The following is an 18,785-nucleotide window of genomic DNA, read 5'->3' as shown; positions in this document are numbered from 1 at the left end:
ATCTTTTGAATTCAATACATTGGCATCTCTGAGTATCCAAAACAGGAGGTGGTCCTCTTTTAAAAGGTATAATTAACTGCTGTCTTGTATTTTGGTTGCCTGACTTCAAGTGATGTTGTTATGTGAGTAGGGTCTATCATTCATGACCCCCATCCCACACATGTGTATAAAAGGTATAATCAACCCATTTTCCAAATGAGGAAACTAATGGCTTCCCTAAGGTTATACCAACATAAGTAGATTATACTAAAACTTGAACCCTGAAATAAAGAATGACAAGAACTGGTTTTTAGTCTCAACTCTGTTGTTTCCTTATTATAATACTGTAAAAAAAAAAAGTATTACCATTTGATGTCTCAGTTTTCTTATCTAAAAACTGAAGATAACAATAAAGACTTTACCTTATTATCATAAGGATGATGATGATTCCCTAAAATTCCAGGCCAGGATCCCTGTCATGGAAAGACACTGGGAATGACATAGCAAGGGAATGCAAATCAATGATACACAGAAAGGACTTTCTGTGCCCTGAAACTAATATGGTACATATGAAGGTGTGATGAGTTATACCTATATCACTAATTGAATTAGCACCTGGACATTTTGAGGCAAATGCCCCTATACATTTTTTAAATATATGGGATGAGTACCAGTCAAAGTACTAAAGCAATACTTTAGAGTGTGTGGCCTGACAATTTTGGAGGGTCTTGATATATCAAGATTGCACCCCCATTAGCACTCAAATGATCAGAGCAGGCCTTAATAGAATGCAGACAGACATGGCTTTATTGGAGAAGTGGCAGAGAAGGGTTTGGGGGAAAGTGGAAGGGAAGGGAAATGGGACACTGCCCTCAAGCTGAGTGCTCAGGACAAAGTGCCCCCTAGTAGACAAGATCAATCTTAATTTTGTAGGGAAAAAGGAAGGTGGGATATCATACAATCTTTTAGTTTGGGTTCATATAACAACACCCTTTACAGTTACATGTCTCATTTCATTCTGACACATGCTTGTCATACTTTCCTGAGGGTCATCTCCAAATTAGCAATCTAATATTTAATATTAATATTTAAATAATATTAGAAACAGGAAGAAGTTCAGGGTCTGAATATCTCTTTGCAATGTATTTCATCCCAGGACATTTCTGTCACATTTCCTGCCAGTCAGATAACAGTGGGGGAAAGAGTTATTTCTTTGTTGTTGTTGTTGTTGTTTTACATTAAAGAGAAAAAATAGGTAATTACTTTCCTTTGGGAACTGCACAGGGCATTAGGGAGGGGGAAGGGGGAGTGGGGAACTTCAGGAAGGAGAGGCATTCTGGCTCCTAATTTCTGACTTTGCCCTTAAGTTTAGCAAACAACAAGTTTTAATAATGGCGGTGGGGGGTGGGGGGATGCAGGCAGGGTTTACTCCTTAAACCTCTTGCAAGAGAGTCCATCTTCCCCTAGTCACATCTAGGCCACAAGGTTCTTCTGGCTCTAGAGATGAAGAATCATAATGTCTCTCATCCAAAAGGGACTAACTCTTCTTATTACTGGGGTTATAAAGAAACTTAGTTAGGGAAACTACTATTGCTAATTAAGCACTACATTTAGAATAATACACGAATTTCTTACTAATTTCTCACTCCACACAATCCTCCTAATTTTCTTTTCAAAGTTGTATTATTCTCATCTGACTCAGTTATCCCTATATGTAGTAACAATAACATTCAAGCACAACTGGACACACCACGTCTTTGTCTTCAGAGATCCTCTTCATTTGGGATGGCCTTGTTCCCTCTGCTCCCAGTTGTTCACTGAACCCACAGATCCTCTTACTAAAGGAAATCTTTCACAAGGCCTATCCTAACAGTATTTATGAATTCACAAATAATACAAAAACTCCTAAATCTTAATCCTAAGATTCAGATTCAGGTTTCACTTATTCTTAACACTATTTCTATAGAATCTTAATTACAGATCATCAAAAATCCCACTCATCTAACATCTGATAATTCCAATCCTTAACTACGAACCTACTTGTTTGTTTGAGGAATGAAAATTTTCCATTTTACAATTTTTTTTTGGTGCTGATCATACGAATTTGTCACAAAAGGAAGGGCAAGGAAAAGATTTTTAACTGTTCTCATTCGTTTCTTTAAGTCTACAGATTAAGAGGGCACATGGTGACTTAAAACTCTCTGATTGCATGTACAGGTCAGAGCTATTACTGGCTCATGTCACAGTTGTTTTACTCAGGGACCACTAGAGTCAGAATCCAGAGTAACAAAGTTGAGCCAAGTTGAGCCCCAGACTGCCTTTCCAAATATTATAGGACTTTCAAATGTCCTCTGAGTATCTTGTTATTCTCTTCTGGATGGTGGTTCAAATATTAGCCAGATTTGTAATCAAAACTTACAATAATATTTGGTGGGATTCCCATAAAACTTTATTTTAATTGGAAAAATCCAATTCATTACAATTCAGAGAAAACTTGTTCCCTCAATGGTCCAAATTCATTATCCTGAATTCCATAATCCAAACAAATTTCTCTGCCTTATTTACTCTGCCTAATGACTTCTAAAATCCTGCTTCAAGTTTAGCAAAAAATGTTCTTCCCCTTATCTTCTCTATATAGTAAATGCCAATTCTGTATCTTCTTCATAATTTATCTAGTTGCCTATTGCTCTCTTCAAAAGACTTTTCTTACTCTATCATAAATCTAATTAAAAATAGTTTACCCCTACTTATTACAAAGCATTCACTTCTTTCTGAGAACACTCAGGTCTATAATGTTTGTTCCCTCTTCTTGGTAAAAGAGGAGAAACATAGTTAATTGCTTATATTTCTAGTCTCCAAACATTTATTCTTTTTCCCTTCAAACCAATGCTTAAAGCAGAATCTCATTCATTCATTATTCTCCTCCCCCCACTTCAGAGGTCCTACACACATGTAACATATAACATGGCTTCTTCCAGACCTCATGAAGAGATCCCATATTTTATTAAAGTCTCCTACAATTTGTGTCTTTCATGCTAATTCTACAATCCTCTTTACCCCCATTGAAACTTGCTTTTCCCATCATTATTCTGATAAATTCAAACTTCACCAGGCATTCTGTTACTTGCTTTTAGTGGCTCAAAGGAGTCTGCATCATCATTCTTATTATTAATTGCATCATTCACATACATCATTTACATACATGACATTTTTGTACATTTGCCTTACCTAATTCACTTCAAACATTAATTCAGTTCACAGTATAAATTCATATTAAAACAGAATCACATTCTAACATTTTCACTTGGAACTTACTTCAACAACACATATACTAAAATAAAATTTTCACATTCTCATTTGTAAATCCACAAAATTTAGATCATACAGAATCTTTTTCATAATATATCACATTCTCTTCTAAAATGCTGGTACTAAATTCTTATACAGTTTATATTTCATTTCATTGAACCCTTCTATTCATTGAACAGCCAGCACATATTAGGAGTTTGCTTCTCATCTGCTAATTTAAAACAAAAACCCTTTCTGCCAAGTAAGCTGACTTCCCATTGCATTTCAATCCCCAACTTCAGTTGACTCAAATAACAAACATTTTAGGTATGTCCACACATTCAACTCTCTAACCATTGTTCATTTTAAAACTCAATAAGAACAAACAGTTCTTTCTACATTAAATTAATACAGAATAAAAACCCTTCTGAAATCTTATACACATCTGAGAGACATTTTTTTAACACTGAATCACTAACTTTACATTCATTTCACTCAATTCCACATTTCAAGATCTTTAACATGTATTTCAGCCTTAAAATCAACCCTAAGTAAAAATCCAATCATGCAATCAAATCTCCCTTCTCATGTTCTAATTTTCCTCCTCCCATCCAGTGGCCAGTCAAAGAGGAAAAAGGAAAAATGTTGCAACAGTCTTTTCTGCCTCTGTCTCCTATAAAGCAGAGGGCAAAATTCCCCCTTTGAAGTTCTTAAACACATTCTCTGATCTGTCAACTCCCTCATTTTTCTGAATAATGATAAAATGAGAGGCAATGTACATACTCAGTAATTACAAAGAGATCTCTTCCCAAAAACCCTTCCAGTGCACACACATGGCACACCGACTTACAATTTACAAAGGGCATACAAGAAATACATTCTTTTGCCCAGCCACATATAATATAGTATACTTAATTACATTTTATTCACCCCAAAGAGGGGGTTGTCTTATCAGTCAGCTTCTAAAGCTTCATATTAAACAACCCCCTAGTTGTAAGATGAATCTTATCACAGTCAGTGTCTTCATTATCTCACATTCAGACACAAAGTGTTCAAAAACTCAGACCATTTGTCTTGGCAGGAAATTTACAGTTTCTATCAGATGTTTTGGTCCCAGTGTGTTAGTTCATTAGTATTGTCCTTAATTTTTGGACACTGTCTCGTTAAGTGGCCAGGCTGCTTACACATGTAACAAGTATGAACTTCTCGGGGAGACAAGTCACTTCTCTCTCTTCTTCTGTGATTCACCTTTCTTATAAATTGGATTTCCCTTCTTATTTCCCTCTTCCCTCAATCTGGCATATTCATTGGCTTAACCTCTTCTGCTCTTCCTGAAATCTCCTCAAAACCAGGGTTAAAACTCTGGTCAGTTACTTCTTGCTGTCATTTTCTCTTTCCATATATATATAATCTCTGTCTTTTGGAGGAACTCCTGTAGGGGTTTAGTTACTCATCCATTTATCCTTCAAAGTTTATTGCTGATATCTGAACAGGAATTGTTTCCAAAACTGATCATTAGAACTTCCTGCCTTCTAGGATCAGTCACATTCAGTCTAAGGGATCTCTGTTCACTAAATCCCTCAGCTGGTTCAAGAAATCTGCTGAACTCTCTTTTCTCTCCTCTTTAGCTTCCTGGATTTTGTCTATGTCTTTATTTCAGTGCTCAACAGATTCTGCCCTCTTGTATATCCATATCTCTAAAATCTATGGGAACAGGAAAACTCTCTCCCTTTACCTCAATCACCATGAATCTTACTTTGCAAGTCTTGGTCCTTAGTGGCAGCACATTAGTCTTCAATCTCTGGAAGAAAGAGAATCTTTTGCTTTCTCTCAGTTAGTTGGGACAGATTTCTGTCAAGGCATATATTCCTCCACAGTTATAGTGCAAAAGGGTGCATGAAAATTTTGGAGGTCTCCCAAATTGATTACTCCATTCTTCCTTCCTAGAGGTCTGTCCATTCTTGATCTGTACATTCTTAGTCTGTCCATCTTATTGTAGTTCCTCTTTCTTTTATTTATTTAGCTTTAAAATTTAGTCAATTTAGAACATTATTCCTTGGTTACAAGAATCATATTCTACCCCTCCTTCCCCTACCCCTACCCTTCCTTTAGCCCATGCAATTCCACTTGGTATTACATGTTTCCTTGATCAAAACCTATTTCCAAGTTGTTGATGTTTGCACTAGGATGTTCATGTAGAGTCTATATCCCCAATCATATCCCCCTTGACCCATGTAGTCAAGCAGGTGTTTTTCTTTGGTGTTTTTACTCCCAGAGTTTTTCCTCTGAATGTGGATAGTGTTCTTTCTCATAGACCCCTCCAGGTTATTCAGGATCACTGCATTGCAACTAATGGAGAAGGCCATTACATTCAATTATACTACAGTATATCAGTCTCTGTGTACAATGTTCTCCTGGTTCTGCTCCTTTTGCTCTGCATCACTTACTGGAGGTTGTTCCAGTTTCTGTGTGTGATAGAGGCATTCACAGAATTACTGGCTTGCACCAATTTTGCACTATTTCCCACCCTTTTACTATTATTTTTATCTTTAGCCTCTTGCTCAAAATTACTTCTTCTATCTCCAAGTGCCTGGCTTCATAATTCCTGTTTAATCATATCCGAATACTTTGGCTTAGCTCCTATTTCTATTGCCTTTTGCATTTCCCTCAAATCAGGAGCTTGTTGTGATGACGTCAACTTGCAGTGTGAGAAGCAAGTGGATTTCATGTACCTAGTTCCTTGATTATGTTTGTCTCTGTTATTATTCTCATGTTTCTTCTTCAAGAAACAGTCTCTAATCAAGTGCCCTTTACGGTGGCAAAAGAAATACTCCCTAGTTTCTTTTTGCACTGATCTTGCCTGGTAACTAGGTTTTTTTTCTGGGAAACAAGTTTTGTGTAAGTATTTACTGTGTTCAGATTTTTTATTTCCTCAATTTCCTTCTGCTTCCAATCCTTTTCAGTCCTCTCTAACTTTTCCTTAAGATCTTTAACTTCCTTGCTTTGATCTGAACTATTTTCAAATAGGTAACCTGCAGCCTCTCTCAATTCTATTAGGGAAACTGAGTCATATTTTGAGAAATAGTTCTTAAAAAATGTCCTTAAATTGGGTGTGCATCCCCTCAGAAACTGTCTATGTACATGGCCAGCTGTCTCTTCATTGTCTGTTTCTAAACCTAAGATTGCCTCTGCCATCTCTGACAGATGGTCTATGTATAGGGAAGGTTGTTCCCCTTTTTCCTGCCTGATCTTATCAAATTTGGACCATGCACCAGGTTTGGAACAGCATTGCTTAATTGCTTGGAGCAAATCCTCACTGCACCATTTAAGGTAAGACATACAGGTCGGACTGGCGAAATCTAAATCCTCCCTTTGATCTGGAGTGGGCCAGCTTGTTAAATTGGTCTTAGATCTAGTCTTCTCCACGAATTTCCTTTTTTCATGGGAACTGAATAATTCTGATAAAAGGAAAATCAATATCTTCGAAGTCAGGATCAAAGATCCTGAACACTCATTTAAGCTCCTTATGGGCTTTAAAAGGATTGTTCATAAATTTTAGAAATCGACATTTAATGGACTCAAGTTCCTGTGGAGTGAACTGTCTATGGGCCTTAGTGTGAATAACACCAGCATTAGTTGTTAGCTTGGTGACTTCCTTCAATGGACATATTTTCTCAGGGGCACTAGCAGCCTTGTTTTCATTTTCATTGCTACCTTCAGTTTCCTGAAGTGCATCCTCTGATTGTCCATTGTCCTTACCCATAACTAGATCTAAACCCTTTTCCTTAATGAGTTGTTCAAACACTGCCTTAATCATTTTGTTTAAGTCATTGTCAATGGCCATAACCTTCTCTGCCTTCAGGGGAATCATGAATCTGTAAACTTTCCTTACTTGGGGTAAAGTCTGCAACATAGCCATGAATAGTACATATACTTGTGCCAGGACTTGCCATAGAACTAACTAATTTTGAAAAGGTATTTGTAACACAGTCATTGTCAAGTTTCCTGCATAATCCACACTCTCTACTACCATTTGAGTCAATTTGCTGTAAAGATTATGGTAAACCCAAAAGCTAGTGATGGTTGCCAAAACCACCACACCAAAAACTACCTGTTTGAACATCTTTATTGTCTTTCCTACCTGAGGGATTGTTGGTTATAGTCAGACTACTGGGGTGCCAATTGAAATAAAGCATGTAAGCTGACTGGAAACTATTACTTCTTGAGATAGTGAAGGTAAACTGAGGGGAAACTGTTATTTCACAATGACTGTTGTTCTCTGGCTGGCTATGACTAGAGAGGGCTGCCACAGAGACCTGATGCTGCTTATTGGTAATGGAGGTAGAACAGAGAAATTCTGGGGGATGCCACCACACAGGGATGCTGGTATACAGGAGACTACTGCTTATAAGGGACTGCTCTGGGATTTGCTCTGAGGTTTTGCCTATTGATCCCTACTGATTGCTGATGGATCAATTTATTTCCTAACCTCCTTCCTCCTTCATTCCCTCCCTTGCCTCCCTCACCTCCCCAATCTTCCTTGAAGCCTTTGGCTCCTTCTCTCCCTCCTAAGTGAACTATAAAGATACTCTAGTTGTTTTCTCAGTCAAGGGGTTTGTTGGGATAACAGGATGGGAAACTGGGATAAGAGGGATGAGGAATTCCCTAATCTAAATGATATAAAATTGAAGGTTTGGGGAGTCACAAGTGTGACTCTTAGACAGTTAGAAAGATGGAGGACAATAGCAGTTCAAAATCTTCTTTCTTCTTCTTCACAAATCAGCCAGATCTCTCAACTTAACCCCAGAAAGAAACAAAGTTCAAAGTCTCTAAGTTTCTCTTGGCCAACTCAACTCTCTTATAGACCACCAACTCAAAAGCTTCTCCCTTGATCAGCTTCCACTGCTCAGAGCCAGAGAAAAAGTCCAAAAACCAAGTCAGTCTCACAAAAGTCTTTCAGCCAGCTTCAAACCTCCAGGGAGAGAGTCTGTGTCTCCCAGTCAGAGACAAAGTCAAAAAACCAAGTTTCTCCTCTCAAAGTGTGGCCAGCAAATCCCCAACTGCCCCTCCTGGGGACATTCTGTTGGAATCCTCTCTTGCATCTTGGTCCACAAGTCCTGCAAAACCTCTCTCTTTCATGTCTTTATCACACGTGGAATTCTTCCAGTTTATTTCTTTGAGCACAATAGTATTCCATCACCAACATATACCATAATTTGTTCAGCCATTCCTCAAATGAGGGCATCCCCTCATTTTCCAATTTTTTTGCCACCACAAAAGCTCAGCTATGAGTATTCTTGTACATGTATTTTTCCTTATTATCTTGTTGGGGTACAAACCCAGCAGTGCTATGACTGGATCAAAGGGCAGACAGTCTTTTATCACCCTTTGGGAATAGTTCCAAATTGCCTTCCAGAATGTTTGAATCAATTCACAACTCCACCAGCAATGAATTAATGTCCCAATTTTGCCACATCCCCTCCAGCATTCCTTACTTTTGTTTGCTATCATGTTAGCCAATCTGCTAGGTGTGAATCTCAGAGTTGTTTTGATTTGCATTTCTCTGATTATAAGAGATTTAGAACACTTTTTCATGTGCTTATTAATAGTTTTGATTTCTTTAACTGAAAATTACCTATTCATGTCCCCTGCCCATTTATCAATTGGGGAATGGCTTGTACAATTGATTTAGCACTTTATAAATTTGAGTAATTAGACCTTTGTCAGAGATTTTTGTTATGAAAATTGTTATCCAATTTGCTACTTCCCTTCTAATTTTGGTTGCATTTGTTTTGTTTGTACAAACCCTTTTTAATTTAATCTAATCAAATTAATTGTTTTACATTTTGTTATTTTTTCTAACTCTTGCTTGGTTTTAAAATATTTCCTTTCCCAAAAATCTGACATGTATCATTCTGTGTTCACCTAATTATACTTTTCTTCTTCTGTTCAATTCACTCACCCATTCTGAATTTATCTTGGTGTTGAAAGAGAAATCTACCTCCAAAAGGAGATAGATTTATTAGGAATGACCTAGATGTGTTGGTGATAGAAAAAACAAACAAACAAACAACTAGGGGCTTTCCCAGGGTGAGTAAAGCACAACCCCTTGATATCATACAAAAACCAAGTTTATTGAAATTAGGAAATAGTAGGTAAGGTCCTAAATCTATACAGTTCTATCTCCTCCCACATTTCTATGCCCCCTCCCCTCACAGGGTTGCCCCTCTTGTCTTCTTAAGCCCTTCTTACCAGCTTCCTAAGCTATCTAAACACCAAAACTATCTAACTCTCCTGCTAACTTATATAGTATAGATAATCTCTAAAAAGCTAAGGAGGAAAGACTCACAGATGAACTGAGTCCTTTCCCAAGCCTGGGTTGGCTTCCCAGGTAAACCCAAAGTCCCAGATAAAAGCCTTAACCAAGTTTTCTCAGCCAGATTGGTCTCAACACTTCAGGGAAACACAGATCATCTCCAAGCCAGTTCTCCACAGCCAGGAATTTCCTAATCTTTCCACAAGATTAATCTGTTCCCAGGAGATGATAGAGCAAAAGTTCTCCCTTCTAGCTCAGAGAAAAGCCAGTTCAGAAGTGACTGTTAATCCCAGGAACTTCCAATATCCTCCTGTGTAAAGGCTTCTCCTTCCAAAAATCTTCTCTCAGGGTTTATGTCTAAATTCTCCTTTCCTCTTAAAGACAAACTAGACTTTTTTCCTATCCCTTATACCTTATCCTTAAAGTGCAGAGTTTGAGATGTATCTCTCCCATATTGTTTGCCACTTTTCCTACCAGTTTTTGTCAAATAATGGGGTTGTCTAGGATCTTTGGGTTTATCATACTGTCTTGCTGAAGTCATTTACCCCAAGTCTATTCCACTGCTCCTCCATTCTGTCTCCTAGCCAGTACTATATTGACCAATACTTTATAGAACAGTTTAAGATCTGGTACTGCTAGCCCCCCTCCTTCACATTTATGTTTCATTATTTCCCTTGATTTCTTGATCTTTTATTCTTCCAAATGAACTGTTATTGTTTTTTTCTAATTCAGTAAAAAAGTTTCTTGGTAGTTTGATAGGCATGGCAATGAATAACTTTTTAATTGATTCTCTAGGATTCTTTAAGTAGACCATCATATCATCTGCAAAGAGTGCTACCTTTGTCTCCTTATTGCCTATTTTAATACCTTCAATTTCTTTTTCTTCTCTAATTGCTACTGCTAGTGTTTCTACTACAATGTTAAATAACAGAGGTGATGGGCATTCTTGTTTCACTCCTGATCTTATTGGTAAGGATTCTAATTTATCCCCATTGCAGATGATGCTTATTGATGGTTTTAGATATATACTGTTTATTATTTTCAGGAAAGGCCCTCCTATATTTAGGAATAGGCTCTATTCCTATACTTTCTAGTGTTTTCAATAGGAATGAGTGTTGTATTTTGTCAAAGGCTTTTTCTGTATCTATTGAGATAATCATGATTTTTGTTGGTTTGTTTGTTGATATGGTCAATTATGTGAATGGTTTCCCTAATATTAAAAAATCATTGCATTCTTGGTATAACTCCCACCTGATCATAATGATTAACCCTCATGATCACTTGCTAGAGTCTTTTTGCTAGTATTCTATTTAAGATTTTTGCATCAATGTTCATTAAGGAGATTGGTCTGTGGTTTTCTTTCTCCATTTTTGATCTGCCTGGCTTTGGAATCAGTACCATATTTGTGTCATAAAAGGAATTTGGTAGAACTCTTTTTTTCCTTATTTTGTCAAATAGTTTGTATAATATTGGAATTAGGTATTTTTTAAATGTTTGATAGAATTTACTTGTGAATTCATCTGGCCCTGGGGACTTTTTCTTAGGGAATTCTTTGATGGATTCTTGTATTACTATTTTCGATATAGGATTATTTAAGTATTCTATTTCTTTTTCTGTTAATCTAGGTAGTTTATATATTTGTAAATATTCATCCATCTCATCTAGAATGCCATATTTATCACCATATAATTGGGCAAAGTAGTTCTTAGTTGTTTGTTGTGAGGTTGCCCTTTTTTATCTTTGATACTGTTAATTTGGTTTTCTTCTTTCCTTTTTTTACTAGATTAACTAGTACTTTATTTTTTTTTCAAAGTACCAGCTTCTAGTCTTATTTATTAATTCAATAGTTCTTTCACTTTCAATTTTATTCATTTCTCCTTTAATTTTTAGTATTTCTCATTTAGTTTTTTATCTGCGGATTTTTAATGTATTCTCTTTCTAGTTTTTTAATTTGTACCCACAATTCATAGACCTCTTCCCTCTATAATTTGCTTATATATGTACTATTATGATCTGAAAAGGAGCAACTATTTTTAAAGATCCTTCTTTGTGTCACTTCCTGTGCCTTCCTTCTACTTTACATGGACCAATTGTAGTTTATGCATTTTCTTAAGACTGCACATTGGGCAGTCACCCACTTTGGCACATGGGTTGTGGACCACCCACCACTTACACATAAAGTGGGAGTGTATATGCTTCTGGTGATTAAATATAAAAGTAGGCAGGGGAGAGTTAATCCCATCTTCACAACCCCAAGGCAAGGCCAATGGACTTTATGAAGACTGAGTCTATCATTAGTATCAGAATTCTGTTTTATGATGTGTGACAGAGGCTGGCACTAGAGAAAAGTACCAGGCTGAAGAGTATGTGAAATTGACCACCTCAATGGGGTAGGGACCCCAGGAGTGGAATCGAGAGGAGGAGAAGTATCTGGCTGGGAGAGCAGTGAGGGGCTCTCAGTTTTGAGAAGCTGAAGACAGGTGGGAAAAAGACTTTCTCCTGTAGGTTACCCATTTTTCCTGCTGGTGACTGGAAATCTTTCCCCCCAACACTTCTCAATTGAAGGGACTTTCTGAAGAGAAACCTGAGCAGACTTTACCTCAGCTCCTGTTGCCCAGGGGTGAATCAACCTGACTTTCTCTCAGGGGGCTCAGGCTGCCAAGGCCTGAGTTCCCCACAAACTCGAGAAGGGAGGAAAAGGGTTTAGATAGACAGGGACCTCCTTTTCCCACTTTCCTTTTCCCATTCCTCCTTTTGTGTTACCTGATTTAGTTAACATTAAAAGTTCTCTGTTCCCCAAGCTGAGTGTGAGTGAACAGATCAAGGGGAGACCTTTTGGTCTTGAATAGTGGAGAGGGGACAAGAGGGACAAGAGCAAATTGAGGAGAGCAGCTTTAGCTAAGGAGGGAAGGCAGAAGGAGGAAAATCTTCAAACCTCCTTTCCTCTCTCTGAGCCAACCCGTTACATCTGCTGTCTCCCCTGAACCCCTTTGAGAAGGGGGTTCTCCTCTTTCCCCCTTTCCATACCAAAAGTCCAAGCTTCCGTTCAGGGTACAAAACTTCCTCTCTTTTATTTTTTTAATACAAATGGGCAACAATTTCAGTTCATATATATATATATATATATATATATATATATATATATATATATATATATATGACTTTGCCACAACTTGTAAGCCCATGTAGGTCATTTATTGCCAATTAAGCCTTTCACTGCTTTTGCTTTTGTTATATGTTAATCAATAGTGGCAGGTGTAGCCTATCTACCTGGTCAACAACTACCGTCTTTATTCTTTAAAAAATTCAGATTTTCAAATCTGTTGATCTTAATGTCTTCTAAGGTAATGTTCAGATATATGAGAGTCCCACAACCACTATTTACCCACCTTTGACTTTTGTATTAAAGAGATAACAGACCACTGAGTAGCAGATGTATGGGTGACAATATCAAGTAAAACCTCCAATTCCATTCCATTCCCTACCACATTTATCTGTGCTATGATGCACAAAGGACAGGTCACATACATATCCTTTGCAACTGTTGCTGCATCACAGTTAAAGACAGGTTTCCTATGGAGTTTGGTAACCACTAGAGCCCAAACTATGGCCCGCGGGCCACATGTAGCCACCTGAGGCCATTTATCTGGTCTCCACCACACTTCCGGAAGGGGCACCTCTTTCGTTGGTGGTCAGTGAGAGGAGTGTGGTGGTGCTGCAAAGTGTAGCTTCACCCACATAAAACTACTTCCGGTGACATAATCCTTTGTGTGAGACCTTGTTCTGAGAATAACTGAACAAGAACGAGGTGCCTTACAAAGATTATTTGGCTGCACAATGGAAGCCATCAGCATGGTGAGCAGTGATCTGGGGGAGGGGATTCCGCACTGTGTATATTGTTGCCCGGTATAGTGGTGGCAGTGATGGGCCTGTGCAAGGTGTGACAGGCCCATCACAGCCAGCACTGCAGCCTCCACTATCCCAGACAGCAGTATACAGTGTCATAGGCTCAGCAATACCTCCAGTACTGTATACAGGCATCAGATAGCGGTGATCTGGACTGTAACTTCAGAGGTGGGCCTCTACTGTGAGAAGTCCACCACTGCCATTGGGTGTTTTATAAGACACCCCCTATTTGGGGGGGGGTCAAATTAATATAAGACAGTGTCTTATTTTCGGTGAAACATGGTAGTACAATGGCCTCCATACTCCCCTAGATGAACAACATAATGGCCTCTATTATAGGCCTATTGTGTATCTTGGGAAGTATGGGGGCCATTGTACTATGTGGGGGAAGTGATGCATGTGTTTTTCTTATTACGGTCTATCATTACAGATCCATAAATACAGACCGCAAGAGGACACACACTACTGCCATGCCTTTTTTTTTCCTGCTGTGGAACCTGATTGCATGGGTCTTACCCATGTGATCAGATTCCTATGTGAGTTCACAGATCACAGTGTGGTTCACACAGGGTAGTGTGAACTGGAAAGGTGGTGGAGGAACCGGCTCTGTAATCATGCCGGTTCTGCACTGCACCAGTGTGAGTCTGAGATAAAAGAAGAGTTCCACCAATATGGCCACTGGTGAGGCTAAAATGATGTGGACTGGGAAGGCTGCATTGATGGACACAGATCAGACTGCATTGATGGGAAGTGCTGTTTGTATGCCTCTGTGTGGGCAAAATTATTGTTGGTATATTGTTTTTGTAGGGCTGTGTGTGTGTGTGTGTGTGTGTGTATAATACCAATTTGGAATCCCTAGGAAACAATGATGTCAAGAAAGAGAAAAATTGACTTGAAGTGTAGAATATTCAAAAAACAGTGGACTTATGATTACTTTTTCATTCAGTAAAAGGAAAGAGCTGTGTGTTTGATGTGTCAGAATATAGTGTCTGTGTTCAAAGAATACAATTTGTATCGACACTATCAAACTCAACATAAAGATAAATATGATTATTTGGTCAGAGATGTAAGAAAAGATAAAAATATTAAAACTGAAAAATACATTGACAACTCAGCAAAAAACTTTTGTGAAGCAGAAGCAGCTAAATATTTCATCACTATGAGTAAGTAAGTTTTCAAGTTGCCAAGCTAATAGTGTGCATTGGCAGACCATTTGTGGAGGGAGAATTTGTTAAAGAGTGCCTTCTTGCTGCTGCCAAAGAGATGTGTCCAGAAAAGGCAGACTTATTTAGTACAGTTAGTCTTTCGGGATCTACAATTACATGAAGGATTGAAAAAATGGGAGACAATTAGCATCAGCATTAGCAAGACTCCGCATGAAAACTTTCCTATTTTTTCCTTGGCACTTGATGAGAGCAATGATGTTCATGATTTTGCACAACTTCTAATTTTTATTCGTGGAACGAATGACAATTTTGAAGTGACAGAAGAGCTTGGTGCACTGCAAAGCATCAAAGGAACTACAGGAGAGGGTATCTATGAAAATGTTTCCCAAACTGTGAAGGATTTGGAGCTGGACTTGGCTAAACTAGTCAATGTGACAACTGATGGTGTTCCTAGCATGGTGGGGTCTAAGAAAGGAGTAATTGCTTGCATTAACCAAGAGATGGACAAATGTAATCATTCCTATCCAATACACTGCCTCATCCACCAACAAGTGCTGCTATGTAGTAAATCACTGCAGTGGGACTGTTACGAAAATTGTGGTATCTTGTGTTAACTTCATTAGAGCTAATGCACTAAACCACAGACAATTTCAGGAATTTCTGTCTGAGCTAAATGTTGCCTATGAAGATTGTTCTGTACCACACAGAAGTCCATTGGCTGAGTCGAGGGAGAGTTTTGAGACATTTCTAGGACTTACTTCCACAGATTACAGCTTTTATGCTTTCAAAAAACAAAGAAGTACCAGAGCTCAGTGATGCAGAATGGAAATGGCATCTTGCCCTTCTGACAGATGTAACAGAGCTACTCAAAATGGTTTCAATGTGCAATTTCAAGGAAAAGGGAAGCTCATCTGTGATATGCAATCACATGTAAAAGCATTTGAAGTAAAATTAGGCCTCCTTATCAAGTGAAAGAGGAAAATTTCTGCCATCTCCCCTTAACTCAAAATCTGTTAGAGGAAAAACCCTTGACTGCGTTCCCAAAAGAAACATGTGTGGATTCACTGGAAAAGTTGCAAAAGGAGTTCCAATTCAGATTTATAGAGCTTCATCTCCATGAACAGGACATACAGCTTTTTCCATAACCCATTTCAATTTACCAAATGGAACTGGCTGAACTGCAGAATTGTGATTCTCTGAAAGTCACATTCAAGTCAAGTAGCTTGCCTAATTTCTATGCATCTTTCCCTTCTGAGACATATCCTAATCTCAGAAACCATGCACTCAAAATGGCAACCATTTTTCGCAGCATTTGTCTGTGAACAGACTTTTTCCAGAATGAAACATCTAAAATCTCCAACCAGATCTAGACAGCTGATGCACACTTGCATCATTTGTTACAGCTAGCAGTGACAAATATGGAACCGTATACTGACCATCTCATTAGCCAAAAGCAGGGCCATAGTTCCCATTGAAATACTGGTCAGTTTGTTGATTTAAATTTACTTGTTCTTTATTTTAAATATTGTATTTGTTCCCGTTTTGTCTTTTTACTTTAAAATGAGATATGTGTGGTGTGCATAGGGATTTGTTAAAAGATTTTTAAATATTCCAGCCCTCCAATGGTCTGAGGGTTAGTGAACTGGCCCCCTGTGTAAAAAGTTCAAGGACTCCTGGAGTTTGGTAACCACTAGACAATTCTTTGTCTCTCACTCTTCAGCTTGCTCCTCCCTTCCCCAAGGGTGGTATGGGAGCCTATGTTACCCTACTAGGGTGGCCAGATAGAAAAGTTCACAGCTAGGAATATGGACATTTGGTGGCATGTATGGAGAAAGACATCTAGGCCTAATTCAGTAACCACTTCCTCTGCAGGACAGAGCTTTTTCCTGGCTATACCCACTTTTGGGATTCCAATAGGAATATTTCTACTGAGGTTGAGAAACTGGCTCAGGATACAGTTGAAGTCATCTCCTGAACTCCTAATCTATCTCCTTCCTCCAAGAGCAGGCTGATTCCTTAGCAAAGACAGTCATTCAAAATCAACTTGCCCTTGATATGCTTCTGGACATGCCTGTGCTCTTATTAATTAATCTCCTTGTTCTTACATGAGTCAATTAGGTGAAATTGTTATCAATGTCCAAGAACTTCAAGGAATTTTGAATGACACTCAACAAATCACATTAGAAAGCCATGTAAGATCTGATGGTGCATGACTGCATCTCTCAAGGCTACATATGGGCCTTTTTAATCCTAGGGATTTTTGTCCTTTTCAAACTTCGTCTTAGTTGCTATATAATATCTATGCAAAGCCTTTTCCAGGGAAAAATTTATGTATATAGATACTGAGAATCATGACAATGCTAGAGATAATTTTAACTTGAGTTTATGGAATTATACCTGATATTTAATATTCAAAAATCAGTTTATAATGTCTAACAGGCCTGACAACATTGCATACTCCAAAGCTTATATTACTGAACCCTGCCATTGGTTATTAAATCTTATGGGGCAATAAATGATATTTGAGTCTGACTCCAGGAAAACTACAAATGGACTGCTAATAAGCCACTGATTTGATGCTAATAGGCCCATGATCATGGATGTCAACAACCCCTGCAAGGGTGAAAAATGTCAGTGCCAAAGTAGGGAAGCTGCCTCAGGGGAGAATCAGAAGAGTAATTATTAAGGGAAAGCTGCATAAATGTGATGGAAAGGATAGTATTGCCTGCCTCCAACAGAAAAAAGAATGTCAGGAAGAGGGGTCCATTTGAGGGGAAAGAGAATGAACTGTTTTGACTATGGTGAATTTGAGAGGCCTGTACAGCATCTAGTTGAGGTGTTCAATAGGTTGATGATGCTGGATGAGAAGCTCAGGAGAGAGACTAAGAATGGATATGGACATTTAAGAATTATTTGCAACTAATTATTCACCCCAGTATGGAGTTTTTTATCTTCTCTTGCAGATGAACTACAGAAATTCTGGAAGAATGAGAAGAGTAACAGCAACAAGAAACTATTTTAAATTTCCACTGACCACCAAAGAATGGTGGTATTTGTGAATCTTCTATAAGTAAACAAATCTATTGGTCCTTCTATTCAAAAAGGGGATAAAGGATGATGTAGAAATTCTTCCAATTGTGCATAGGCTAAATATATATAAAGCAAGGATAGTGTTTTTAGAAAAAAAAATTGCTGCTAACAACATACATCCTCAGTTAGAATTCTACACGGCCAAAACAGCTTATCTGGAATTTTAATTGTATAATATTTATGAAGGATCTACAGTGTACAAAGTACAAATTGACAAGATCCTGTCCTCAAACAGCTTATATCCTATTAGGACACAGGGGAGCTGCCTCATGGATGTGGGAACAGATCCACAGAAGAGTATAAGACCAGGGATGGGAGTTAAAGGAGAGGGGCATTAAAGAGTTCTAGGGGAATTTAAGGAGGGAGAAAACAAGTATTCTAGGGTAACTTAATGGTATATAACAAAAAGTAGTTATGATATTTGATGGTATTCTTCTAAGGCTGTTATTCTGTATTTAGCAATGCTGGTGGCAGAGAAGATAGATTACCATGCCTGGAATCCAAAAGATTCATCTTCCTTTGTTCAAAACTGGCCTCTGACTCATTAGCTGTGTGACCTTGGCCAAGTCATTTAATCATGTTTGCCTCAGTTTCCTCATCTGTAAAATGAGCTAATGAAGGAAATGGCAAACCTCTCCAGTATCCTGGCCATGAAAACCATAAATGGTATCAGAAAGAATTAGACAGGACTCAAAAACAACTAAACAATACCATTTACTGCCAATGTTATCAAACATATTATTTTTAAAAGGTACATTATAAGAATCATAGGAATGTAAAATATTTCCTCTAAAACAGGCTACATATCTAAAACAAAGTAACCTGCCAGACAGCCTATTTCTGATGCCTTTAAAATAATATGGAGATTTCCTCTTCATGAAAGGACAATTCTTTTTTTTTTTTAAACCCTTAACTTTTGTCTTGGAGTCAATACTGTTAGGGCTAGGCAATGGGGGTCAAGTGACTTGCCCAGGGTCACACAGCTGGGAAGTGTCTGAGGCCAAATTTGAACCCAGGACCTCCCATCTCTATATCTGGCT

The sequence above is a fragment of the Monodelphis domestica genome, chromosome 1 (assembly GCF_027887165.1).
Source record: "Monodelphis domestica isolate mMonDom1 chromosome 1, mMonDom1.pri, whole genome shotgun sequence".
Taxonomy (NCBI): domain Eukaryota; kingdom Metazoa; phylum Chordata; class Mammalia; order Didelphimorphia; family Didelphidae; genus Monodelphis; species Monodelphis domestica.
Note: the sequence above shows the minus strand (reverse complement) of the source record.